The sequence below is a fragment of the Pantherophis guttatus genome, chromosome 4 (genome assembly GCF_059756535.1).
Source record: "Pantherophis guttatus breed Tessera chromosome 4, ASM5975653v1, whole genome shotgun sequence".
Classification (NCBI taxonomy): Eukaryota; Metazoa; Chordata; class Lepidosauria; order Squamata; family Colubridae; genus Pantherophis; species Pantherophis guttatus.
The window spans coordinates 87,090,405-87,117,678 of NC_142066.1; positions in this window are offsets into that span (position 1 = coordinate 87,090,405).

Sequence of the window (27,274 nt, forward strand, 5' to 3'; positions counted from 1 at the left end):
ATACATAATACATGTTCATGGACAAACAGATGCATAGACATAAACATACACATGCAAATGGCTCATTGTGAGTCTAAAAAAAACATGGTAGATAAAATGGGTGTATATCTTATGTTATTTTTTTTCAGAGTCAGAAGAAAGTAAGCAGTTCACAAATTCCTTCTGGAGCTTGGGGATTTTTGATATAATGAGTTTTACAGTTTCCAAGCTGCTTTACTAATAATTATGTAACAGTAATTAAATCTGAAAAAGGCTGTACTCTAACTATGTTGATTTATTGCATCTCCAGCAAAGTGCTCCTAAGGCATGCATTGGTTATGTTCCTCCCTCCTCCAGTTTTTCTTTAAATTCTCATGGAGCACTGGGTCACAGATGGTCTGAGATGCAATAGTTTTCCTATTAAATTCCTAATAATGTTGTCCCCCACCCACCAAGGCTGAGTCATGAAGGCCTGGGGAGTTCTCATTTTAATTAGAAGGTTTAAGGAGCTGACTCTGTTTAAAATGTCCTCCCAAGATAGATGGGTGCAGGTGATCCCATTCAGAAGAAATTATATACTATCAAGGTTGGTGGCCATGTTAGGTTGTAAGGAATGCTGGCAAAAATCTGAATCTGAATGTTGACAAAGCTGTCATGAATTTTTTACCAACTAAAATGAAAAGGGATAAATATAAAGCCTTATACAGTATAAGGCTCTATAAAGCCTTAGTAAGTCCACACCTAGAATACTGCATCCAGTTTTGGTCACCACACTATAAAAAAGATGTTGAGACTCTAGAAAGAGTGCAGAGAAGAGTAACCAAGATGATTTGGAGACTGGAGGCTAAAACATACGATGAAAACGGTTACAGGAATTGGGCATGGCTAATTTAATGAAGAGAAGGACAAGGAAAGACATGATAACAGTGTTTCAATATTTGAGGAGCTGCCACAGAGAGGAGGGGGTCAACCTATTTTCCAAAGCACCTGAAGGTCAGACAAGGAATAATGGATGGAAACTGAACAAGGAGAGATTCAACCTGGAAATAAGGAGAAATTTTCTGACAGAGCAATTAACCAATGGAAGAAGTTGTGGGAGCTTCATCACTAGAAGCTTTCAAGAAGAGACTGGACTGCCATCTGTCAGAAATGATGTAGGGTCTCCTGCTTGGATGGGGAGGTGGACTAGATGATCTACAAGGTCCCGTCCAACTCTATTAATCTGTTAATCTAAGGTAATTTCAAGATTAGATTTTAAGACTGGCTTTGGCCCTCTTCTAATTTCACCTGCTGAGTTCTGTCTTCAATCTTTCTGTTAGAAAATACCCTCCCTAAAGAAATAACTTTTCAACCACAGCATTAGAAGTTTAAAAAGGAGCATACAAGATGGGAGGTAACCAGACAGAGAGTGGAAGCAAATCTTTGTAAAGAGGTCTATTTATCACAACATCTAGTGGTGGGATTCAAGTAATTTAAAACCAGTTCTCTGCCCTAATGATTTCTTCCAGCAAGCAGTTTGCCAAACTGCTCAGAAAGTTAACAACCAGTTCTCCCGAAGTGGTGCGAACTGGCTGAATCCCACCACTGACAACATCCAAGGTTCTTGTTTTGGAAGACAGATTTGAAAATGCTCCTGATCATGTTGAGGATCAAGAGAAAAAAAACATCCTCCCCTCAAAATCCCTCCCCCTCCACCAGGGTCCCATCCCAGGCCTGAGACACAGATATGCACAAAGGAGAATAGTTTAAAGGCTTTAGTTTGAATAACTGTAACATCAGCAAACAGGGGATGTATGCAAATGCACTTATGATTTCAAATAGTCCCAAATCCTTTGAAACTTACTACAAAATCCCAGTAAGCAAATTTCCAAGCAGAAAGTGAAAGTATTGTCAGGGTACAGTCCGGACGTCATAGAAGTGTCACAGGTCATCAGCCAGTCTGAGTTTAAAAGCACAGTTTTCCGAGGCAAAGACTGAGGGTGCAACAGATAGAGATTGTAGTAAACCAAACATGTTCCCAATGAAGGATTGCTTGTTACAGCACCTCTAAAAAAGAGCCCCATCTGGTGTAAGCAGTCTGTATTGGAATGTATGAATGACCTTGGGGGAGGAGGAAAAGAGGTGCTGTCTAGGAAATGATCAGATATTAAAGGAAGCCAGCAATTGCTTAACAGTCATTGAAAAATTTTAAAAGAACCTGTCCTAATTGACCGGACAGTAAAAAGTGACAGCAGGAAGTTTCAGACTTGCAAAAGAAGTAGTCAGAAGTAGGCAGAAAACAGGACTAGATGAGCTAAATCTATTTTGTTATATAAGACTGCATTAATAGAATTTTGCCTATTTAATTATATCCATACCTGTCTGTTCACAAAATACTGTTGAAACCATTTGCCAATTTAATTATCTCTCTTAATTAAATACTTTAAAGAAACATTTTTTCATATTTTACTTTCCAAATTTATCATTGCAATAACTACTTACCATATATACAATTTTTAAAGCATTTCAGAATATTTTTTTTCTATTTACCCAGTCCTGTGACATATTTAATTGATCCCCATATTGCAAAGGGGACTGATGTCGAGAGACATTTACTGAGACTCTATTATGAGTTCATAGCAAATTCAAACTAGACTCCATTTGTAGCTCACTTTTTGTAACTCCATTTGTAGGTCACAAATTAACCCTAAGCTGTTTTTATGAGTGAGTCCCATTGTTTGATGATTCTCTAGCAAGGGCATTCTAAAGATGTTGCTACACGCAGTTAAATACAAGCATTACATCACTACATTTTATGGGCTATTTCATAACAAACATGCATTATACTAAGCTATTTGTAAATTGGGTAGTTTTATGAAAGCTGGATTATTTATGTTTATACATTCAACTCTGATGAAAAACCTCAGTAATGAAGATTCTGTAATCCATTGAGCTATTATCAGATCTGTATAGAGGCATAGTAATATGAATGCTAGTAAAAACATTTGATCATAATAGCAATACAATTGCTATTGTATTGGCAGCAGCGGCGACGACGCGGCAGCCCTCATCAGGGCCCGGGAGCCTGTGGAGGATCCAGGGGTGATGTGGACAGTGTCGGCGGCACCGGTGCTGGCAGCTGCAATGGCGACCACTGGGATGGCACCGATGGGAGCAGCAGTGGCCTGGTTGTGGCCTGGCGCCCTTTACCTGGAAGATCTGAGGGAGATTGGGAGAGAGATGGGGAGGTCTCTGAGGAATGGCAATTTTATCGCCCTTATGCTGCTTTCCGTCCTCCCTCCCCCTCTGACCTGGCTTTTTTGTCCTCATAATAGCCCTTTAACATCAAAACTGATTTGGCCTCATTGTGGCCCTTTAACATCAAAACTGATTCCATCCACTTTGGGATATCTCCTTAGTATCTATCTTATCCATCTTATTCTCTCCTAATATCGCCATATTCTATTTTAACTATTTTTCTGCTCTTATTGCATCATCAGATATTTAGGGTGACCCACTCCCTGCTCCATTTGGGTGCGCGGGAAGACCCCTTGGAGGGTAGAGCTGAGGACTATGACAAAATTGCTCAAATTCGGGAAGACCTGGACTCTGACTGGGGAGGGGTGATGGAGGCACGTCTTGAGAATGTTATATGGGAGAAGTTTGACCCTGTGACTCCTGAAGACATGGACAGGATTCTGAGTAGACTTAACATGGCCACATGTTTATTGGACCTGTGTCCCTCCTGGTTGGTGCTGGCTTCCCGGGAGGTTACACGAGGCTGGCTCCAGAGGATTATTACTGCTTCGTTGAGTGAGGGTGACTTTCCCGCCGCCTTGAAAGAGGCGGTGTGAGACCTCTCCTTAAGAAGCCTTCCCTGGACCTGGCAGTGTTAGTAAATTATCGTCCAGTCTCCAACCTCCATTTTGTGATGAAGGTTGTTGAGAGTGTGGTGGCGTGACAGTTTCCCCAGTACCTGGATGAAATGGTTTATCTAGATCCATTCCAGTCGGGTTTCAGACCTGGGTACAGCACGGAAACGGCATTGGTCGCGTTGGTTGATGATCTCTGGAGGGCTTGGGACAGGGGTTGTTCCTCTGTCCTGGCCCTATTAGACCTCTCAGCGGCTTTTGATACCATCGACCATAGTATCATGCTGCACCGGTTGGAAGAGTTGGGGGTGGGGGACACCGTGTTGCGGTGTTTCTCCTCCTTTCTCTCTGACCGATCGCAGTCTGTGTTGGCAGAGGGGCAGAGGTCGACCCCGAGGCACCTTGTATGTGGGATGCCACAAGGGTTGGTCCTCTTGCCCCTTCTGTTCAACATTTATGTGAAGCTGCTGGGCGAGATCATCCGTGGTTTCGGGGTGAAGTACCATCAGTATGCTGATGACACTCAGCTGTACATCTCCACTCCGGGCTTAGTATCATCTGCAAATTTGGTAAGTTCCCCTTCTATTTCCTCATTTAAGTCATTTATGAAGATATTGAAGAGTACTGGGCCTAAGACGGAATCTTGTGGTACCCCACTGTTTACTTCTCTCCATGTAGTAGTACCATTAAGGATTACTTGTTGAGTATGGTTTGTCAATTACAAATCCATCTGATGGTGATGCTATCTATCCCACTTTTTTCTAGCTTACCAAGAAGAAAAGTAGATGATTACTATATTAGAAAAACTGGTAGAATAAGCAAGAATAAAGTAGCTAAAATGTAGTTTAAGATTTGGGGGTCACATCTATTTTGTCAGGATAAACAAATTTGGAAAGATAGTTAGCAGTTAAGGTGTGTTAGCCTAAGAATCAAGAATCCTGGCATTCAAGCTATGGAAACTCATCAAGGGGGGTCAAGCCAGCAAATTTACATAAAGGAAATAATTTTGTTTCATCTAGTAAAAAAACCTTAAGATTTTCTGGGGTTATATTTGACTCCTAGTAACTAGATGTACATGTTTGTGTAGTTTTCTTGTTTAAGGTCCAAAATGTACTCAAGTCATCAAGTGCCAAAAAGAGACTTAAGCAGAGGTTTGATAAAAGTAACAGGTTTTATTTTGGCCAAAGAAAATAGCTGAGTGGACAATTCCAAAACATACAAGCAGTAAGCATGCAAGGAAGGGCCATACCTGGGAAGAGTGTGTTGAACATCTTATACATTCATGTAGCCAATCAGAAACAGAAGTTTGTTACCCAACCCTGGGCAATGTCTTACTCATGCCCTTTTTATCTATAGAGCATTCCTTGTAACCTTGTGGTTCTCAACCCTGGGCAGATCTTTCTTCTGCCCTCCTTATCTATTGAGCAGGATGTTCCCGGAATCAGCACAGCAAGCAAAAACATAGCAGGAGTTAGACTAATTCTAATTACTATATCCCTTCATTCCTCCCTTTATTTTAGGACAGGATGCTTCCTGTCAATGATTGACTAGGGGACTATATTCCTTGGGGATGATCTTGAGGACCATGATCTTTGCCGGTTTATCAGGAGAGCCAGCAGACACTGATGAGGCTATGACTGTCATCTCAGTGATGGTGGATCTAATCACTTGCTGGATCAAAGGGATGAAACAGGGGAGGAGAAGGACTAACAAAGGCTAACAACACTAAGAACCCAATCGGTTTCCAGTCAGAGAAGATACTATCAAACCAGTTGAAGTCAACTGCCCAGTCCAAACCTGCACTGGGATGTAAGCGACTTTCCTCATTTAGGCAGTTATCTCTTCTGTAGCTTTTCCTTGATCATCTATTTGCAAACAACAATTTGTGAGATTAAATTTTCCACACACACCTCCTTCTTTTGCTAACAAATAGTGTAAAGCAAGTCTATTCTCTTCGAAACTGAGTGTTCTGTTTAGCTATTAAATTTAAAGTAATATCAGTTTCATTAGTTATTATTTCAAGCATTGCCTGTAACCTTATAATTCTATTCAGCATATAAATAGGGCTTCTATAACCATACATTCCATCCTCTGTCCAGGTAGATGGTCCATATACCTGAACTATTCTTTCAGGAGGTCAGTCTTCACCCTTCCATTCTCCTATTTTCAACTCTCTCTTAGATCTCTGGCCTACTTCCTCATAAACAGGTACACCCAGTCTTTCACCTTGTTGTATGGACAGTAGAAAAAAACTAGGTTTCACAGTTCCTAACACGCATGCTCCATACCATCAACTAGGCAATTGCTCATAAGCAACTTTCCACATATCCAATATAAGGTATCTGGAGCATGCCAATAAAGAATTTCATTACCTAAATCCAGGGATGAAATGCTCCTGGTTCGGATTGGCTCAGGCGAGTAGGTAGTGATGGCGGCGGGCAGTTCAGAGAACCGATAGGAAAAATCCCTGCCCCTGCCCCCCATGCCCAGCTGAGCCGTACGATCATCAGAGCCTTTTTTTTCTTTTACATGGCTCTGACGAGCCAAGCTCTGATGATCCCAGCTGAGTTGCCTGCTAATCAGGCAACTCAGCTTGGATCGCCAGAGCCATGTAAAAGAAAAAAACTTTTTTCCTTTTAAATGGCTCTGACGATCCAAGCTCTGACGACCCCAGCTGAGTTGCCTGCTAATTGGTAGCAAAAATCCCTCCCCCCACCCCTTAGCTTGCTTACCTTAGCTGCTGGTTGCAACGCCTTGCTGTAATCCCTGCAATCCATTGCATCAGCAAGCAACTGAATCTCCCTGCCTGCAATCAAGCAGGCAGGGAGTTGTGGACTTCAACTCCCAGAATTCCTCAGCCAGCAAAGCAAAGCTGGCTGAGGAATTCTGGGACTTGAAGTCTACAAGACTTAAAGTTGCCAAGGTTGGAGACCCCTGTTCTATTGAGTAAGTTTTTTCCCCCTTTGGGAGATTTAAAAAAATAGTTAATTGGGGTTTTTTTTAGTTGTTCTTTTTTTAGACCTAGCCATTTAAAGTTTAGGAAGTTTTAAATTTAGCTGCTTTTATATAAAAATAAAAAGAAATTAAAATAAAATAATATTTGTGCAGCTTTCTGAGATTTAGTGTGTTTCTGTAGTGTTTCACTCTAACTACACAAACACACAAAATCTCACAAAGCTGTATGTGGAATTTTGTGCGTATAAAGTGTGAAAGTTGGTTTTTTGGGCCTTTTGTGGCTGTGTCAGGTTCCTGCTTGTTGCAGGGGCCATTTTGAGTCTAACACAGCTGCTTTTACATTGTGGGTGAGCCAGTTGTGTTGTGTTATGTTTTGAAGGTTAAAAAAGGGCAAAAAAATGACATTGACTTGGCCACGCCCACCTGACCAACAAGCCACGCCCTCCCAGTCACCTTACCACCAAGCCCCGCCCACTAATTAAGCCATGCCCACAGAATCGGTGGCAAAAAATTTTAGATTTCACCCCTGCCCACATCCATCCATAATCCACTCAGTCTAGGAGTTACTAGGTTGTGTCAGGTTAATTTCAGACCATCAGGTGATGTTGGCATTATTTCCTTCTAATCCAGTGGTTCTCAACCTTCTTAATACCGCGACCCATTAATACAGTTCCTTATGTTGTGGTGACCCCCAACCAGGGGTGGGTTCTAAAATTTTTTACTATTGGTTCTGTGGGCGTGGCTTATTTTGTGGGCATGGCTTGGAGGTCATGTGACTGGGTGGGCGTGGCTGGCTGGTCATGTGACCGGGGGGCCATGGCTATGTGTATAGGGACTACTCAGAGGGCTGAAAAAAGTCATTTCTGACAGATCCTCACACTTTTGACTGGTCCTCACACTTATGACCATCCTCACATTATTGCCGTGCACAGTGGTGGGATTCAATTTTTTTAACAGCCGGTTCTGTGGGCGTGGCTTGGTTGGGGGTGTGGCTTGGTGATCATGTGACTGGGTGGGCATGGCTATCTGCATAGAGACTACAGAGGGCTGAAAAAAGTCATTTCTGACTGGTCCTTGCACTTTTGACCAGTCCTCGCACTTATGACCATCCTCACATTTATGCCCGTTGCGGCATTCTTAACAACCGTGTCACTCATTTCACAACTGCTTCTCTTCATCATGGTGACAAGACAGGGCAAAAACGTAAAATGTGAGGACAGTCGTAAATTCGAGGACTGGTCAAAAGTGTGAGGACCAGTCAAAAATAACTTTTTCAGCCCTCTGAGTAGTCCATATGCACAAAAGGACTACCCAGAGGGCTGAAAAAAGTTATTTCTGACTGGTCCTCACACTTTTGACCGGTCTTCGCACTTATGACTGGTCATCATTTATGCCCATTGTAGCATTCTTAACAACCGTGTCACTCATTTCACAACTGCCACCAATAGCCTCTCACCAACCAGTTCGTTCTCACAGGGAGGGACTACTCAGGGTACCGTCAGTCAAATTATGTCGACTGGCGACTCCCAGGGGGAGGGCCTTCTCTGTGGGAGCTCCAACCCTTTGGAATGAACTGCCCCCGGAGATACGGAATATCCCTGATCTCCGTGCTTTCCGCTGTGCCCTCAAGACCCTGATGTTCCAACAGGCAGGGCTAAACATACAAACATGTGAATGATTTTTTAAATGTTATCTAATTCTGGGTTTTATTTAATTGACCAAACTAAGTAATAATTTTAATTAGCAATTTTATGATGTTTGTGTGTCTATATTTTTCTTGACTGTACACCGCCTTGAGTCCTATGGGAGAAAGGCGGTATAGAAATATAATAAATAAATAAATAAATAAATAAACTGCTTCTCTTCACCATGGTGACAAGTTAGGGCAAAAACGTAAAATGTGAGGACAGTCGTAAGTTCGAGGACTGGTCAAAAGTGCAAGGACCAGTCAGAAATAATTTTTTCAGCCCTCTGAGTAGTCCATATGCATAAAAGGATACAGCAATAGAGAGGGATGAAGGAAGGTAAGGGAAATTAGAGTAGGAGTGAGGGTAAGAGAGGGAGGAAGAGAGGAGGAGAAGGAGAAAGGAAGAGGAAGTAGGGAGGAGGAGAAGAAGGGGAGGAAGAGAAAGTAAGAAGGAAAGAAAAGAGAGAGGTGGTAGGTTTGAGGAGAAAAATTGCTGTACAATAAAAAAGATGAAAGGGAAGAAAGCCAAACCCAAACAAATATAAAGATATTAAGATAAAGAATGAATTGTTAAACTTTAAAGAATAAAAGAGAACAAATATGAATAAATAACAATAATTAGAAACACACATATAAACATACAATGTATTTTCTTTGAACAGAGTATTTGGCCTGTTCACAAATTTAAACAGTGTTTAGTCATTTCAATTAAATTTACAATTTCTATATTTCCTTTTTGCCATATTTATTCCTCATCTATTTTTTTAGAAAACCAATATTACCCTTCATCTTCATCTCTAATCTTAATCAAATTCAATTTTTCCCTTCTATTCTATATTATACCCCTTCCCATTGTCATCTATTTTTATATCCATCCTCACATTGGTTAATTATGTAATATTACAGTTGTTTAATATAAATTCAACATTTAATATAACTCAATTAGTTATATAACTACCTTTTTTGTATATTAATCAATATGAACATGAATATTCCAATTATTTCCATGCAATCCAATTTCTTACAAATCAATTAATTATATTTACCAATAATAATAAACCAAATAATTTCCTCCATATATTCCTCCAAACCACAACTTAACCATTTCTGCTTTCAACACAATATACAATTAATAGTATCTCAATTATTATAATTCCCTAGTTAAATAGAGCTTTTTTTCTTTTGTGTTTTAAAATCTTGAACTCTCCTTTTTTGCCCTAAATTTCCCATTGTTTGCACCTACCTTTTTTGATGAGCAAAAAGAAAAAGAAATCTCTCCCTGCCTCATTTTGTCACGTTGCAACAACAGCAAAGCCAACAGCCTGCTTTACTTTCTGTTTCGTTTTTCAGCATAGCTATGGGGGAAAAAATCAGCACTCTTTGCAAGCAAGCAGCAGAGCCCTGAGCAAAACAGCTGAGAGTCGGGAGCTGATCTAAGCAAGGGCTAATTAGCCTTTGCTGAAGCTCCGCGGGCCAATAAAATTGCAAAAAAACACTGAACCCTTTGTTAAATTGCTGGCTCACCCGCCCCTCGCCCACCACTATTTATTGGCAATAAATAGTGGTGCAGAGGGGCGAGGCAAGCGGCGGGGCGAGCCAGCAATTTAACAAAGGGTTCCGCCGAACCCCCTAGAACCAACAGAATCCCACCACTGCCCGTGCAGCATTCTTAACAACCATGTCACTCATTTCACAACTGCTTCTCTTCACCATGGTGATAAGATAGGGCAAAAAACGTAAAATGTGACGACAGTCGTAAATTTGAGGACTGGTCAAAAGTGCGAGGACCAGTCAAAAATAACTTTTTCAGCCCTCTGAGTCGTCCATGTGCACAAAAGGACTACCCAGAGGGCTGAAAAAAGTGATTTCTGACAGGTCCTCGCACTTTTGACCAGTCTTTGCACTTATGACTGGTCATCATGCCCATTGTAGCATTCTTAACAACCGTGTCACTCATTTCACAACTGCTTCTCTTCATCATGGTGACAAGACAGGGCAAAAACATAAAATGTGAGGACAGTCGTAAATTCGAGGACTGGTCAAAAGTGTGAGGACCAGTCAAAAATAACTTTTTCAGCCCTCTGAGTAGTCCATATGCACAAAAGGACTACCCAGAGGGCTGAAAAAAGTTATTTCTGACTGGTCCTCGCACTTTTGACCGGTCTTCGCACTTATGACTGGTCATCATTTATGCCCATTGTAGCATTCTTAACAACCGTGTCACTCATTTCACAACTGCTTCTCTTCACCATGGTGACAAGATAAGGCAAAAAAGTAAAATGTGAGGACAGTCGTAAGTTCGAGGACTGGTCAAAAGTGCAAGGACCAGTCAGAAATAATTTTTTCAGCCCTCTGAGTAGTCCATATGCATAAAAGGATACAGCAATAGAGAGGGATGAAGGAAGGTAAGGGAAATTAGAGTAGGAGTGAGGGTAAGAGAGGGAGGAAGAGAGGAGGAGAAGGAGAAAGGAAAAGGAAGTAGGAAGGAGAAGAAGAGGGGGGCGGAAGAGAAAGTAAGAAGGAAAGAAAAGAGAGAGGTGGTAGGTTTGAGGGGAAAGATTGCTGTACAATAAAAAAGATGAAAGGGAAGAAAACCAACCCCAAACAAATATAAAGATATTAAGATAAAGAATGAATTGTTAAACTTTAAAGAATAAAAGAGAACAAATATGAATAAATAGCAATAATTAGAAACACACATACAAACATACAATGTATTTGGCTGGTTCACAAATTTAACCAGTGTTTAGTCATTTCAATTAAATTTACAATTTCTATATTTTCTTTTTGCCATATTTATTCCTCATCTACTTTTTTAAAAAACCAATATTACCCTTCATCCTCATCTCTAATCTTAATCAAATTCAATTTTTCCCTTCTATTCTATATTATACCCCTTCCCATTGTCATCTATTTTTATATCCATCCTCACATTGGTTAATTATGTAATTATGTAATACAGTTGTTTAATACATATTCAACATTTTAATATAAATCAATTAGTTATATAATTATCTTTTTTGTATATCAATCAATATGAACATGAATATTCCAATTATTTCCATGCAATCCAATTTCTTACAAATCAATTAATTATATTTACCAATAATAAACCAAATAATTTCCCCCATATATTCCTCCAAACCACAACTTAACCATTTCTGCTTTCAACACAGTATACAATTAATAGTATCTCAATTATTACAATTCCCTAGTTAAATAGAGCTTTTTTTCTTTTGTGTTTTAAAATCTTGAACCTCCTCTTTTGCCCTAAATTTCCCATTGTTTGCAGTTTTGCACCTACCTTTTTTGGTGAGGAAAAAGAAAAAGAAATCTCTCTCTGCCTCATTTTGTCACATTGCAGCAAACGCCCTGCTTTACTTTCAGTTTCGTTTTTTCAGCATAGCTAGGGGAAAAAAAATCTGCTCCTCTCTTTGCAGCTAGCAACAGAGCCCTCCGCAAAACAGCTGAGAGCAAATCAGCTGAGAGTCGGGAGGCTGATCAAATCAATTTATGGTAATTAACCTATGCTGAAGCTGAAAGGGGCTGTTTTTTTCTATCTTTGCAGGCACAGGTCTTCTCATTTGTTTTCTTTTAACACCCGTAGGGCGGCCCTTTGAAGCCCTGCAGCAAGAATTTAAATGGTTTGTTTCCCTCTAGCTATCAGCTGGGACTCAGGAGGCAGCAATAGATTGGGAGTGGGCGGGGTAAGTGACCGGCGACCGGCGATCCAAAAGAGGCAGAGGGTGAGGGTGAGTGAAGGTGTGGGGGGGGGAGAGAGGGCTTTGGCGACCCCTGTGAAATGGCCGTTCGACCCCGAAAGGGGTCGCAACCCCCAGGTTGAGAACCGCTGTTCTAATCTGTTATTACAAAAGAGTGTGCCAACACTAATATTATATTGTCTAGATTCTTCCCTAGCAAAACATATATGCCCTGCTATAGATGTTTTCAGTGCCCAATTATTGGGTCTATTCTGGGTATTCCAGGTAAGATTAACTGTGGCATTAGATTGTTGTAAGGAAGTCAGATTAAGTTCTTTAGCTTCCAAGGCCATTGTTCTCCCATATTTGTACCTCCACATACATAGCAATTTGTTACATTAAGAGAACCTATAATTCTTTCACCTAGATCTATGAACATATTCTTAGTTATGGAAGGGATTTCTATCTTAGTTTCCATTTCCTCATAAAAGGAATGAAATAAAGAATGTTGTTTAGTAGAAATAGTTATATTTACTATTCATATCAATACCTAAGCCAAATTCCTGTAACACATATCATTTATTCATTGCCTCTTGATACTTATTGGGGGTTAATGTCAGGTTGAGAGGATTGCACTGTTTAGGTCCACAACCTCTACCGCTGAAAAAATGCTTTTAAAAGTAAAAAAAAAAAAAAAAGGCTCTGATAATTGCGCGGCTCAGCTGGGATCGTCAGAGGCTTTTCAAAGCATTATTTTCTGCAACCTCTTTGGCCGAAGAGGTGGTAAAAGAAATGCTATGAAAAGCCTCTGATGATCCCAGCTGTGTTGCCTAATTGTCAGAGGCTTTTCAAAGCATTTTTTTCTGCAACCTCTTCGGCCAAAGAGGTGGTAAAAAAAATGCTTTGAAAAGCCTCTGATGATCCCAGCTGAGTTGCCTGATCATCAGCGAGAATTTTCAAAGCATTTTTTTCTGCAACCTCTTCGGCCAAAGAGGTGGTAAAAAAAATGCTTTGAAAAGCCTCTGACGATCCCAGCTGAGTTGCCTGATCGGCAGAGGCTTTTCAAACCATTTTTTTGCAACCTCTTCGGCCGAAGAGGTTGTAGAAAAAATGCTTTGAAAAGTTAAAAAAAAAAGTTGGCCATGCCCACTCAGTCACATTACCTCACCATATTTCAATTGCAAGACGAAACAGGACAAATATATCATACCAATCCAGACAAAAAACGTATAGTTAAAGATTTTTTTCAAAGTCTCTACAAGGGAGAAGAGATTCGGGAGGAAGACATTAAGGAATACTTATGTAAAACAAACATCGTAAAATTAGAGAAGTCCCATAGAGAAGCATTAAATAGACCAATTACGATGTCTGAGCTGGTGGAAGCAAGGAAAAAGCAAAAAAACAACAAAGTCCCAGGCCCGGATGGGATACCAACGGAGTTTTATAAGAACTGTCAAAATGCAATGGATGAACTGTTACTCCTGGTTCTCAACGATGCACTATTAGAGGCAGAAATTCCCAAATCCTGGACTGAAACCATCATTACACTTATCCCTAAAGAAGACACAGACCCCACACAAATTAAAAATTATAGGCCGATTTCACTGCTTAATGTAGATTATAAACTCTTCATGTTGGTCATAACGCAAAGACTGAAAGCAATTATTCATAAATACATACATACGGATCAGAACGGTTTTGTCCCAAGAAGACAGATCAAAAACAACATAAGAACAATTATTAACGTCCTGGAACATTACGAGAAAAGAAACGATAAACAAGCAGCCCTACTTTTCCTAGACGCACAAAAGGCCTTTGATAATTTAAACTGGAACTTCCTCATATCGCAATTAGAAATTATGGACTTTGGCGCTAAATTTTTACAAATGATTAGAAAAATATATTCCCACCAAACGGCCAAAATTATGATCAACGGAGATATGACTGAAAACCTAGATATACAAAAAGGAGTGAGACAAGGCTGCCCCTTATCCCCACTATTGTTCATAATCTCTTTGGAAATATTATTAAATGAAGTCAGGAAAGACCCCGAAATAAAAGGTTTGAGAATACGGAAAGAGGAGTACAAATTGCAAGCCTTTGCTGATGACGTGGTGTTTATAATGGAGCAACCGGAAACAACAGGAGCCAAACTTTTAGCGAGGATAGAGGAATATGGAAGAGTTGCAGGGCTTAAAATTAACAAACAAAAAACTAAAGTATTAACAAAGAACTTGACAAAGGTACAAGAGATACAACTAGAAGACAAATTAGGAATACAAATTGTAAAGAGAATAAAGTATTTAGGAATCTGGCTTACTGCCAAAGCAATAACAATCAGAGAAGACAATTACAATAAATTAATGAAACAAATTAGAAAAGACCTGGAAACGTGGAATAAATTACAACTGTCATTCCTAGGGAAAATTGCATCCATAAAAATGAACATACTCCCTAGATTACTCTACCTTTTCCAAGTAGCCCCAATCTGGCCAGGAAAGAATTTCTTTAAGGACCTCACTAAAATAACAACAAAATTTATTTGGAATGGGAAAAGGGCCAGAATTAAAATAAAATGTATGCAAGATACCCGAGAAAAAGGAGGCCTGGGCCTACCGGACTGGGAGCTATATTATAAAGCAGCGTCGCTAAACTGGATAAGGGACTGGATAGATCTTAAGAATAAAAGAATGTTATCACTAGAAGGCTTTGATCTACAACGCGGATGGCATGCCTTTCTCTGGGAGGGAAAGGATAAGCACCATGGGTATTTTCAGCAACATATCATTAGAGAAGCATTGTACAAATCATGGCAAGAGGTTAGGAAACACTACACCAAGATCCCACGATGGCTATCGACAATGGAAGCACAAATATACCCCAATGCCATGGATATAGCGAAAATGAGGACTTATAAAGAACTACTGAACAGTGAAGGAGAATTACAAACAAGACAAGAATTACAAAATCAGGGTATAGACATTGATTGGTGGCCATACATGCAAATAGAATCAAGATACAAAATGGATCGGGCACAATTTGGATTCCAAAATGAACCAAATGAATTGGATAAAATATTACAAAGTCCAGATGAGAAAATGATTACCAAAATTTATAAGTACCTACTACAATACAAATTGGAAGAGGAGGTTGTCAAAGAAAGCATGATAACATGGGCCCAAAACATAGGATATACTATTGAATTGGATAAGTGGGAGAATTTGTGGAAGATAAACTATAAGATGACACTGTCCATACCCTACAAAGAAAACCTTTACAAAATGTTCTACCGATGGCACCTCCCACCGGCGCGTCTAGCCAAGATGTTCCCAAATACATCTTCGATGTGTTGGAAATGTAAATCACAGAAAGGGACATACTACCATCTCTGGTGGCTATGCCGAAGGGCAAAACAATACTGGCAACAAATTAAAACAATGATTGAAGAAATTACGAAACAAAAACTTGAAATGAGACCGGAAACCTTTTTATTGGGAATCATCACAGCAAATTATACCAAAGAAATAAAATATCTAATCATTCATATCCTCACAGCAGCACGTATACTCTTTGCCCAGCATTGGAAATCTGAACAGTTACCTACAGAAGACAAAATAATAACTAAAATTACAGAATGTGCAGAATTAGATAAGCTTACAAAAGAAATACAAGAGAAGGATGATACTGATTATTATTTAGTATGGCAAAAATGGTACGGCTGGCTGGAGGCAAAAATAGGAATACAAAGATAGTTTATGACTAATCAATAGAAATGTATAGAAGTAAATAAGGAATCAATTATATATATATATATATAACCGTGTAAATAGATGATTATAGACATTAATATAAATACAAAAATGGAAAATACTCCACCGTTATAGTAACTTCTAAGAGTCAGTCATTGGACTGAATCGATGTTCGTTAGTTTTGTATGTTATTTTATGTATTTATGTTGGTTTTGTTTTTTCTTTTTATTATTAATAAAAAAATTTTTAAAAAAAAATGCTTTGAAAAGTTAAAAAAAAAAGTTGGCCATGCCCACTCAGTCACATTACCTCACCACCACCAAGCCACACTCTCAGAACCGATAGTAACAAATTTTACATTTCACCCCTGGATTATGATATACAGTATCTATCTCCTAGGATCATGATGGCGAACCTATGGCACATGTGCCGGAAGTGGTATGCATAGCCATCTTTCCAGGCATGTAAGCCATCACCCATTGCTCTTCTGGGTTCCAGCACACTGGCCAGCTGGTCTTCACGCACTGGAAAAAGAAAGAGCAGCCACCCGGCGCACATGTGTGCGCCGGGAAGATGATTTTCTAGTTTCCGGTGAGTGCATGCGCACTGGCCAGCTGGTCTTCATATGCACATGCACACCAGAAATGGGAAGACCAAGTGGTGCTCATGCATGTGCTGGATACCGGAAGATCATCTTCCCGGCACGCGCATGCATACCAGGCTGCTGCTCTTTCCTTTCCAGTTTCCAGCACATGTGCGTCTGCATACTCCCACTTTGGCACTCAGTGCCGAAAAGTTTTGCCAATACTGTCCTAAGACTACTGTGTTCAAATCAGGTTGATCTGATTCAATGCTCCAATTCTCCAGTACAGAAATCTGGTTGGTTTTCTTTGAACCAGGCATTGTCTGATAGCGCAGCTTTTAACTCCGCCATCAATTTGTCTTTGGGGAGGTTGGAACAGAGTCTGGTTTGTGCCCTAGTGCATGTTTGGGCAGCTAGCTGAGGCTCGGAGATCACGGCATGTACTACCTCTTCTCATCGGCTGCCTAATTGGGGTTTTCTGAACAAAAAACCCACCAGGATATATTTTAGCTTGAAGTTAAAGTGTTTAAAATACTGAGCCCAGTGAACTTGCTTGGGGGAAAGCTTCTGAGGGGGTCTTTAGCACCTCAAGATTTTTATGATCAGTCCATACCTCCTTAACCCCCTCTAAGAAATGTCTCCAGGATAAGAGAGCCCATCACACCACAAAAGCCTCCTTCCAAACTGCCCACCTGTGTTCTGTGTCCGTTAGCTTTTTTGACACACAAGGCATTAATTCATTTTGAGTGTTCCTCTGCAAAAGGACAGCTGCAACCACTACATCACTGGCATCAGCTTGAACTATGAAGGGCTTATTTGGGTCAGGGTGTTGGAGGATTGGCTCTGCTGCAAACCACCCTTTTAATTGTTCAAAAGATTTCTGATAGTACATTGTCCAAGCTAGGGGTTGGCTAGGTTTTGGCTTTGTCAGAGATGGACCAGTTTTAGTAATTCTGTCAAAGGGACGGCAACCTCGGCAAAAGAAGGGATGAATTGTCTGTAAAAATTTGCAAACTCCAGGAAGCTTTGAAGTTGCTTATGTGTTCATGGGGTTGCCAGTCTAGCACAGTCTTCACCTTTCCCGGGTCCATTTCAATTCCTTGATAAGACACCCAGTAGCCCAGGTAGTCCAAGAACTCCTATGGAACTTGCATTTTGACAGCTTTGCATAAAGTTTGGCTGCTAGGAGTTTTTTCAGTACTTGTCTGACTAGTTTGATGTGTTTTTCCATATTTTTGCTGAATATAAAGATGTCATCTAGATAAACTAGGACTTCCTTATACAGATGTTCATGCAGCACCTCATTGATCAGCTGCATGAACACTGCAGGGGCCCCTTGAAGCCCAAAAAGCATGACTCAGAATTGGAAGCTGCCCAGTGGGAAGTTAAATGCCATTTTCCATTCTTCTCCCTCCTTTATGCAGACTCAGTAGTAGGCTTCTCTTAGATCTAGCTTGGTGAAGATTTCACCTTTTGATAAGTGGTTTAACAAGTCCTTCATTAGGGGTAGGGAGTAGGTGTTTTGTATGCAAATTGTGTTGACACTGTGAAAATCAACACATAATCTCACCCCCCCAATCTTTCTTCTCTTTAAACAAAATGGAGGCTGTCACTTTAGATTTTGCAGTCTCAATGAATCCTCTGGCTAAGTTGGTATCAATGTACTTCCTCAACTCAGTCATTTCCACAGGTGTCATGGAGTACATTCTGGGTTTTGGTAACTTGGCCCCAGGTTCTAATTCAATGGCACAATCAGTGGCTCAATGAGGGGGAAAGATATTACATTCCTCCTCACTAAATGCCTTGGCCAGGTCTTTATATTCCTTAGGAATCTGGGGCTCACCTGAAGGGCAGTCTGAAGTGGCTGCTGCTCCTATAGTTTGGCAGTCTTTTGGGAGGAGGGATGGGGGGCAGTGGGCCAGTGCCAATTATGATCTTCTGATACCCATCTTCCCATTTAATGGTAGAGGCCCATTTGTCAAGCCATGTAAAGCCTAATATGATGGATTCTGACATCTTAGGTACTACTATAAATCATATAAATTCATGATGCAACCCAATTTCTAATTTCACAAGTTCTGTAATTTGGGTGGCTGGAACCCCTCCAATTTATGTTCCATCTGCCTGTTCAAACTTAATTGGGGATTTTAGGGCTCTAGTTTTTATTCCTAGTTGTTCAATGATTGGACAGCCAATTAAGCATTTAGTGCAGCCTGTATCTATTACTGCTGTTACTTCTCCTTCCTCTCCAGTATCAGGCACCACCAATTTCACTTTAATTGAAAAAAGGGGGGGTGGATGCATTCACCATTGGGTCATCGTCATTGCTTGGCTCGGTGGGAGGGGCTCCTTTGGCTGGAGGTTCCTCGCTCTCTTCAGTGTGGAGGGGAACCTCTACAGCTTGTCAGGCAAATCGGCTGATGACTGGAGGCCTTTGTGAAGCCCTTCTGCCTCTGGTGGCTGTGGGAGGACGTGGTTGAGGAACTGGCACAGGAGTCAGACACTCGGAAGCTTGATGGCCCATTTGGCCACAATGGGCCACTTGATAGCTTCATTTAGTTCAGCAGTTCCCTCATTGTGCAGCTGGGCTATCCAGTCTGAAGTGTCTCCTTCATTCATCCCCACTGAAATTGCAGATACTAAGTCATGATCTCCATACTGATCTATATGGGCCCAGATTTGGCTGAGGAAGTATGCCAGTGTAGTAGGCTTACCATCGAATGTGGCCCTAAAATGGGGTGGAGGTGGCCTTGCAGGTGGATTGGCCCTGGCGACAGGTGGTGGGGCTGAGACCTGTTGGTCTGCCATGGTGGGCGATGGGGTGAGCACTGGTGGCTGAGCTGGAACCTGCCACAGAGCTGCTGGTGGTTGCTGGATTGCGGCCAGAGGAGGGACAGGGGCCAGCAGCTGTACTGCTTGTTGGGCTGTAGAGGAGGAGAGGTCCATCCAGCTGCTGGATTAGTCCCCCCACTGATGTGCCAGGATAATTGGGGCATATTGGGCCATGGGGATCCCTGGAAAAGTGGAGCAGAAGGTGCTAGTGACCATTGGCACTGGACCTACTCTTGGCTGGAATAAAATCCCCAGCCTGGGAGGATACATTCTGCAGGGGGTAGTGCAAAGGCAGGCTGGTGAGGGGGGCAGCAGGGTGTGGCAGTCCCTATGCCAGCAGCACCTTTCTACCCGGCCAGGAATGACAGGAAGAGCAGCTTGGTGCAGCCGGACCAAGCAGCTGCTGTCTCCCAACCGCTGCTTGGTCCGGCTGCACCAAGCTGCTGCTCCTGTCATTCCTGGCCGGGTAGAAAGGTGCCTGCAGGCTGCTAATTCCTCCACCAGGTCCTGGATCAGGAAAAGTGAAAGTGGGTTGCATTAAGCTCCATATCATTTGAGGAGATGGTGGGGCATAACCTACTGCGCATGCTCCAAGATGGCAGTGCTCGCCTGAAGCGCATCCAGTGATGGGGCGGTTTCTGGCTTTTTGGGGTCTTCTGGGGCCGTTTTGAACATCCTCAGTCCCAGTCCCGGCCAGGGGAGTCCCTTCCCAGCTGGCTGAGGGCTTTCTCACCCTCTGGAACATCATGGCTGGGAAGGAGCCAATGATTGTAGGCACAGCAGGAGGATGGCGGCAACGGCCTGGCTGCAGTGGCTTTTTTCCAGCGGCTTTTTTCCTGCACCTGAGGCTGCGATCGGAGCAACAGTGGCGGTGGGGCGGCAGCATCGGCAGCATCGTAGCAGCTTCCCTCCTAGCCCTGGACACCTCTGGGGGTCTCTGGAGGTTCCGGGGTATGTTGGGAGCCCAGGTGTTGTTGTCATCGTCAATGGTGGCTGCTGTGGCAATGGAGGCCTGCTGCATGATGGCGAGGCTAATGGTAGTTGGCAGCTGGTGGCTAGCAGTGCTGGCGGAGGGGATATATGGACAGCTTTACTACCTGGAAATCTACCTAAGTCAGGCAGGGTATGCAGCCCTGCAGAGACCTGGAGACCCCCATTGCGACCTGGGGATTGGAGGCTGGATGCAAGAATGAAGGGATTGTGGGAAATTCTGGAGGTTGAAGAGGCTGGAGGATGGCCAAGGACTGGTCATCTGGCTGCCTCAGGTGGTCTCTCCCCCCCTGCTTTTTTTTCCGGCCTGGTTTGGCCTTTATGGACATCCACCTCCAGATTGTGTCTGGCCATAAGTTATCTCCTCTACATACATCTTCCCTCCTCTGGGACTATTATTACTCTGCCTATATGAGTCAGTTTTTCTTTTCCAGCTGAGCCCCCTTGCTGGATGGAGACTGGGCAATTCTATACGGGTGCTGAGGGAGCTGGTCTTTTACTGCTACTTCACTATCAGAGGGGACAGACTATTAAATCTTCCATTGCCATGTCCATCTGGCCAGCCACCGTGAGAGGGTGGCTTGGATATTTACCCTCTGAGTGTATCAAAATAGCTCGGGACTCCTCCCACTGCCATGAGAGGGCAGTGGAGTCCAGTTTTCACCTACACCGAGATCTATTCTTTTGCTCCAGGACCTTTCAGACCATTTGCTGGAGCCTAGCCAGATGTTACCTCCCATACTTGCTTACTGGATGTATTGGATGTAGCTGGTCCAGAATGCAACCGCGCGGGTGGTTATGGGAGTGACGTGGAGCTCCCATGTGACTCCTCTCCTGCGCGAGCTGCACTGGCTCCTGGTGGTCTTCCGGGTTCACTTCAAGGTTTTGGTCACCACCTTTAGAGCACTCCATGGCTTACGACCAGGATACTTACGAGACCGCCTTCTGCCACCAGTAGCCTCTCACCTGTTGTGGCTCCGTTCTCCGAGCCTATCTTATCGGAGGAAGAAGGCTCCGAACATGAAGGAGAGGAAATGGCCAGGCCTCCCTCTCCAGGACCCTCCTCTCTGGCAATGCCTCAGGTGTCTCCCAAAGGAGAAAAGATTGGCCAGGAGCCAGGTGTTTCCGAGCCGTTGGATAGTGACGAAGAAACATTGTGGTTGGACCCACGCCAGCGTCGGAGAGACAAGCGTGCACAGCAGAAAAGGAGGCGTGCCAGAGATTAAGCTGAGTCACTGGACCACACCCCACAGGCTATAAAAGGGAGTGTGGTGGCCATTTGGACTCTGTGACGGACAAAGCTAATCTCTGGCGAGTCACTTTGCACCTTTGGACACAACGCCTATTTGCTGTGGATTTAATTACAAACTGGACTATTCAAACTGTGTGTATTTTTGTCTGTGTTATCGGAGTAAAAGTTCTTGATAGGCAGCCACAGAGTTGCTGCCAAGTTCCTTATCACTGATGTTGAGTGTTTGAAGGGTTTATTTAACCCTCGGCTGACTGGTTGGGTGTGTGCGTGGTACGGGGACAGAACATCACCGACCAGTACGCTCCCATAGAGAGGGGCTCCTCAGGGTGCCATCGGCCAAACAGTGTTGACTGGCGGCCTCCAGGGGGAGAGCCTTCTCTGTGGGGGCACCTGCCATCTAGAATGAGCTCCCCCCGGAGATACGGAGGATCCCAGATTTACGCACTTTCGCCGCACCCTCAAAACATTTTTATTCCAGCAGGCTGGACTGTCTTGACTCTCCCTTTTAATTTGCTTTTAGTTTTATATAAATTGGGTGTTTTTAAATTCGTTTTTTGGGCCAAAATTATTTAATGTACTTTTAATTGGTTTTTTAACTTTTGTATGATGTATTTTTATCTTGTGCCTGTTCACCGCCTTGAGTCCTTCGGGAATAAGGTGGTATATAAATTGAATAAAATAAAAAATAAAATAAATATTCAGTGGCCGAGCTTCTTGCATTGCGAGACTCCCCCCTCTCGCAGGCCTGGTCCTCCACATTATCGAGGGCCTACCATGATGATGGGTTCTGGAACCCCGAGAGGTGGCATGCTGCGAGGAGGAGGTTGAAGAGTTTTCTGGGGAAGTTTTTAGCGAAAATTTTAAGGGGTTCGGGAGGGGTTGGGTTGTTTGGGGAGTGGACCTGGGGGGGTCCCCATGGATCAGGGAGTCAGTCTGTCGGACGGCATTGGCAGGGAGTGGGGGGACAGATGAGGCACGGGATGGTGAGGGTCTTCCTATCATCGTGGTGGTGGGGAGATACGCTGGTGGAGGGAATAGAGGGCATAGGGACACCAGAGGGACGTGTCCATGCTGCTTGCAGCGGGTTCAGCATTCTGGCCCTCATGGTCCTGCTTGTGTTCCTGGGGGGTTAGTGTGGAACCCGGGACTCCGGCTGGTGTATGTTAATGCCAGGTCCATTGTTAACAAGGCTCCCCTTGTGCGAGACCTGATTGATGAGGTGGGTGCGGACCTGGCCTGTATCAAGGAGACCTGGCTTGGACTGGAGGGAGGGGTTCTTTCATTTATGCCCACCTGGTTTCCGTGTTCTACACCAGCCACGACTCCACGGGAGGGGTGATGGTATGGCAGTTGTTATTAGGGAAGGTCTTAGACCTAGGGAGGTCACTGTCCTTCAGATAGGTGAGTGTGAATCATTTCTGTTGAAGCGGGACCCTGGAGTGCAGTCAGCTCTGTTGATTACGTACCTGTCTCCCAGCTGTGTGTCTTCAGTCCTGCCCGCACTGCTCAAAGTCTTAGCCGAACTGACGGTTGAGTTCCCCAACCTGATGGTTGTGGGGGATTTTAATCTCCTGTCAGCCGGCGAGACATCTGAGTTGGTTCAGGAGTTCATGGCCTCCATGATGGCCATGGACCTGACTCAAATTGTACAGGGCGCAACTCACATTGGTGGACACACACTCGACCTGATTTTTATCTCTGGGCAGTGGATAAATGCCCAGGGTAGGGGTGTACTTTCTATTCAACCCCTGTCATGGACCGACCATTCCCTCCTTAAGCTAGACGTTCCATCTGCCAATCCACACCGCTGGGAGGCGGAACCAACTCATTGGTTCTGCCCCAGGCGCCTGATGGACCCTGACAGGTTCCTGATGGAGCTTGGGATGTTTCCCACTGACCTTTCCCACGATTCACCAGAGGCCCTGGTGGATGCCTGGAATGGGCCACCACTGGGGCGCTGGATCGAATCGCCCCTTTGTGACCTCTCCACTGACAGGGATCCCGGATAGCTCCTTGGTTTTCATGGAGCTGCGGGAGATGAAGCGTCAGAAGAGATCATCCCATTCCGAATCTGATTGAACACAGTTAAGAACCCATATTAGGTCTTACCTTGTGGTGATGGAAGCGGCAAAACGTGATTATATCACTGCTCTCATTGGGTCTGCAGAAAATCGCCCAGCAGCCTTGTTTTGAGTGACCCACTCTCTTCTCAATCAGGGAGTGAGGGAGAACCCCTAACAAGGCAGTTCTGAGGATTTTGTACAATTTCTGCAAGACAAAGTTGCTCAGATCAGGATGGGGTTAGACTCTGACTGGGCAGAATCCGAAGAGGAAGTGGGAGCAAGTCTTGAAGGTGACACCTGGGTTGAGTTTGACCCTGTTTCCATAGATTAAGTGGACAGGATTGTGGGTAGATTGGGGGCCTCCACATGTTTATTGGACCCATGTCCCTCCTGGCTTGTTGCAGCAACCAGAGAGGTGACTGGAGACTGGATCCAGGCGATTATCAACACTTCTTTGAGGGATGGGGTCTTCCCCGCCATTCTTAAGGAGGCGGTGGTTCATCCCCTTCTCAAGAAGCCAGCGCTGGATCCGGCCTCCTTAAACAACTTTCCTCCCATCTCCAACCTTTGCTTTGTAGCAAAGGTTGTTGAGGCTGTGCTGGCATACCAACTCCCACAATTCCTGGAGGAAATGGATTACCTAGACCTGTACCAATTGGGTTTCAGGCGCGGCCACAGCACAGAAACGGCATTTGTTGCCATGGTGAATGATCTCTGGCGGGCCCCGGATGGGGGCTGTGAGAGATAAGTATTATTCCTGTAAAAGCATAACCTGAGTTATGCCATTTTAAGTGCCTTAGTTTACCTTGTATAACCTGATTATATAACTATATAACTAAGAACATAATAAGGATTTTCTGAAATGATTACCTTGAAGGAAATATGTATCATGCAGTTGTTTTGACGGAAACTGATGTTCTGGGAAAAGTACTGAAATGAGATTGTTTTGAGGTTTGTCTGTTCTAGGAAAAGGGAAGTACGTAATTGATGTTTTTGAGGGGTATTTCTGTTGGGAAATTGGGGAATTTCCAGGGTGACTCATGTACTACATATGTTATATAAGATCTGAAACTGATTCCCAAGGGACTTTATTGACGTGTATTCTGATGTATCCTGAAGACTATATAGCCCGTGTAATTTGTTTTCTTTTCGTCTTTTCTCTCCTCCAGAGAGAAAGGCCCTTTGCAGAGTGAATAAACTCTGTCCTGCTATTTTAGTCTCTGTTTCCTCTTTAAAATGGTAATGGGGTTTTCCTGTTTTTCACAATTGGCACCCGAACAGGGACTTGAAAACTTTCTGTCTGGTAAGAAAATTCCTGATAAATGCGCACACACTGATTTCAGTGGAACGGGGTTATTCCCTTTCCAGCCAGAATTGTTTTTCTATGTACCCTGAGGCAGAGAAGTGAATGCTTGGGCAGAGAGGAACGTTCCTGAAGACTACGGTGCACTAGGAGTGAGTATATGTTTTCTTTTTGGTGGTTTGGATTTGTGTATGTTTGTGTGTGTATGGCCTGTATGATTTGTGTGTATAATTAGTATAATACAGGCTAGGGAAAGTATGGGGCCTTTACTAGGGAAAAGTGCTGCTGAGACTGAAATACCCTCCATTCCCCCCATATCTCCATTAGGGAAATTGTTAACACAGTGGTCAGAGGATTGGTTGAAAGCTTATACAAAGATATTAGATAAGGTGAATATGATTAATTATTGTACAAAGGTTTGGTAGATGTTTGTGTTGATACAGCCTAATTATAGGTGGAGTAAGTTTGGGGAGTCAGACCCATATTGGATCAATGCTTTGAAGAAAGTTTTGGTGAAAAAAAAAAAGAAGTTGAAAGCTCAATTGTTATATGTTGAACCTCGGTTCCATGTTCAGTAGTTTGACCCTCTTCCCCAGAGAAGTTCTAGAGTTTTGTATGGGAAGGAAGAAGAAGGGAAAGGCTGGGATCCTTTAGTTTATGCTACATGCCCACCACCCCCTCCTTCGTATAATCCAAGTGGAGCTGAAGCTGTGGGTAGAATTGATGTTGCTGCTGGGAGCAGAAAGGAAGAGATTTCAGCAGGGCAGTAATATTGGCAGCTGGAGAAGGAGTTGGATGAATTGTCAGTAACTGTGAAACAGAATCCATCCACTTCTCCTCGTGTTACACATTCACAAATTAAAGAAATGTTTCCTTTAATAGGAATGCCGAATGGTATTGCAACTTTTGTGAATGTGTCTTTGACATCTTCTGATCTGGGAGATTATAAAAGCAACATGCCGTCTTTAGAGGCGGGTCCGATCAAGTTGTCTGAGTCATTGGATCTGTTCCTGGGACCCAATCTGTATACTTTTGCAGAGTTGCAGCATATATTGGGTTATTTGTTCTCCCCTGAGGACCTTGAGGAGAGGTCACAAATTCGAGCTATGGCTTTCTGGGATAAAACCCAAGTGGGGGCTGCTCAGCCCATTGCTGCCGATGTTAAGTCTCCATTAGTTGATCCTGGTTGGAGTAATAATAATTTAGCTGATCAGGAGCAAATGGAAGGAGTTAAGACAACTGTACCTCAAGGAAGAAACTTTAACAAAAGTCTTTGAGGTGGAACAGTTGTGGGAAGAAACACCGTCTGTGTTTCTGGAACGTATTAAGGACAATTTAAATAAGCACTCTGGTCTTTCTCCTGAAACGCCGGCTTATGAGTCCTTAATGAAAATGAAATTTGTGATGAAATCATGGCCAGACATACAGAAGCTTGAAGATTGGGCTACTACTGATATTACTGCTCTGTTGAAAGAAGCTCAAAAGGTCTATGTGACTAGGGATGAGTAAAAAAAAAAGTCAAATGATGGTGTCTGTATTGAAACAGACAGGAGAGAGAAAGGAGTTAAGTGGACGAGGAAAAGGCTTTGTGAAACTTCTGTTGCAATGCAGTAACAGTGTCCTGGAATTGGAGAGGATTACTCTAGTGGAAAAAAGCCTAGTGTTGGTGAATTGGAAAGCATTTTGCTAGAACTTGTCCTGAGAAGAGGAGATCTCAGAGAGTGGAACAACGCCTCTATACCCTTATGGGAGAAGAGGATGATTAGTGGGACCAGAAGAGGAGGATCATGTGTTTCTAATAGATACGGGTGTGACTAGAACCTCTATTTGTAAATTGCCTAGAGGAGTGCATCTCACATGTGCAACTATTAAGATAAGGGGTGTCAAGAGTATACCTTTTGATGTGCCATTGTTGAAGAATATGAAATTGAGTTGTGGAAAGTGTATTATATATTTGGATGTGATATTTGTTCCAGAAGCAGGTATTAATCTGCTTGGGAGGGATGCATTGTCTCTTCTGGGATGTGAGCTTGGTATACAGATCTTTCTCGTTCTTGGATGAGGCAGAAAACTCTATAGGAATGAGAGTAAAGAAGGTTTATTGAGAGTAAGGAAAGTTTATTGTTCTTCCTACCTGAGGTTGAATGCGAATAATTTGTCTTTGATTAATGTGATGTGATAGTGATATGTGTGTGTTGGTAAGGAAGTGACCTTCTTGGCTTGAGCCTGGAGCTGTGGAAAACAGGTGTGGTTAGGGCCCGAAATCAAGTTTTTGATTAAAGACCACATCCTGAAGTTTTCCACTGCTTGAGGAATAGGCTACAAAATG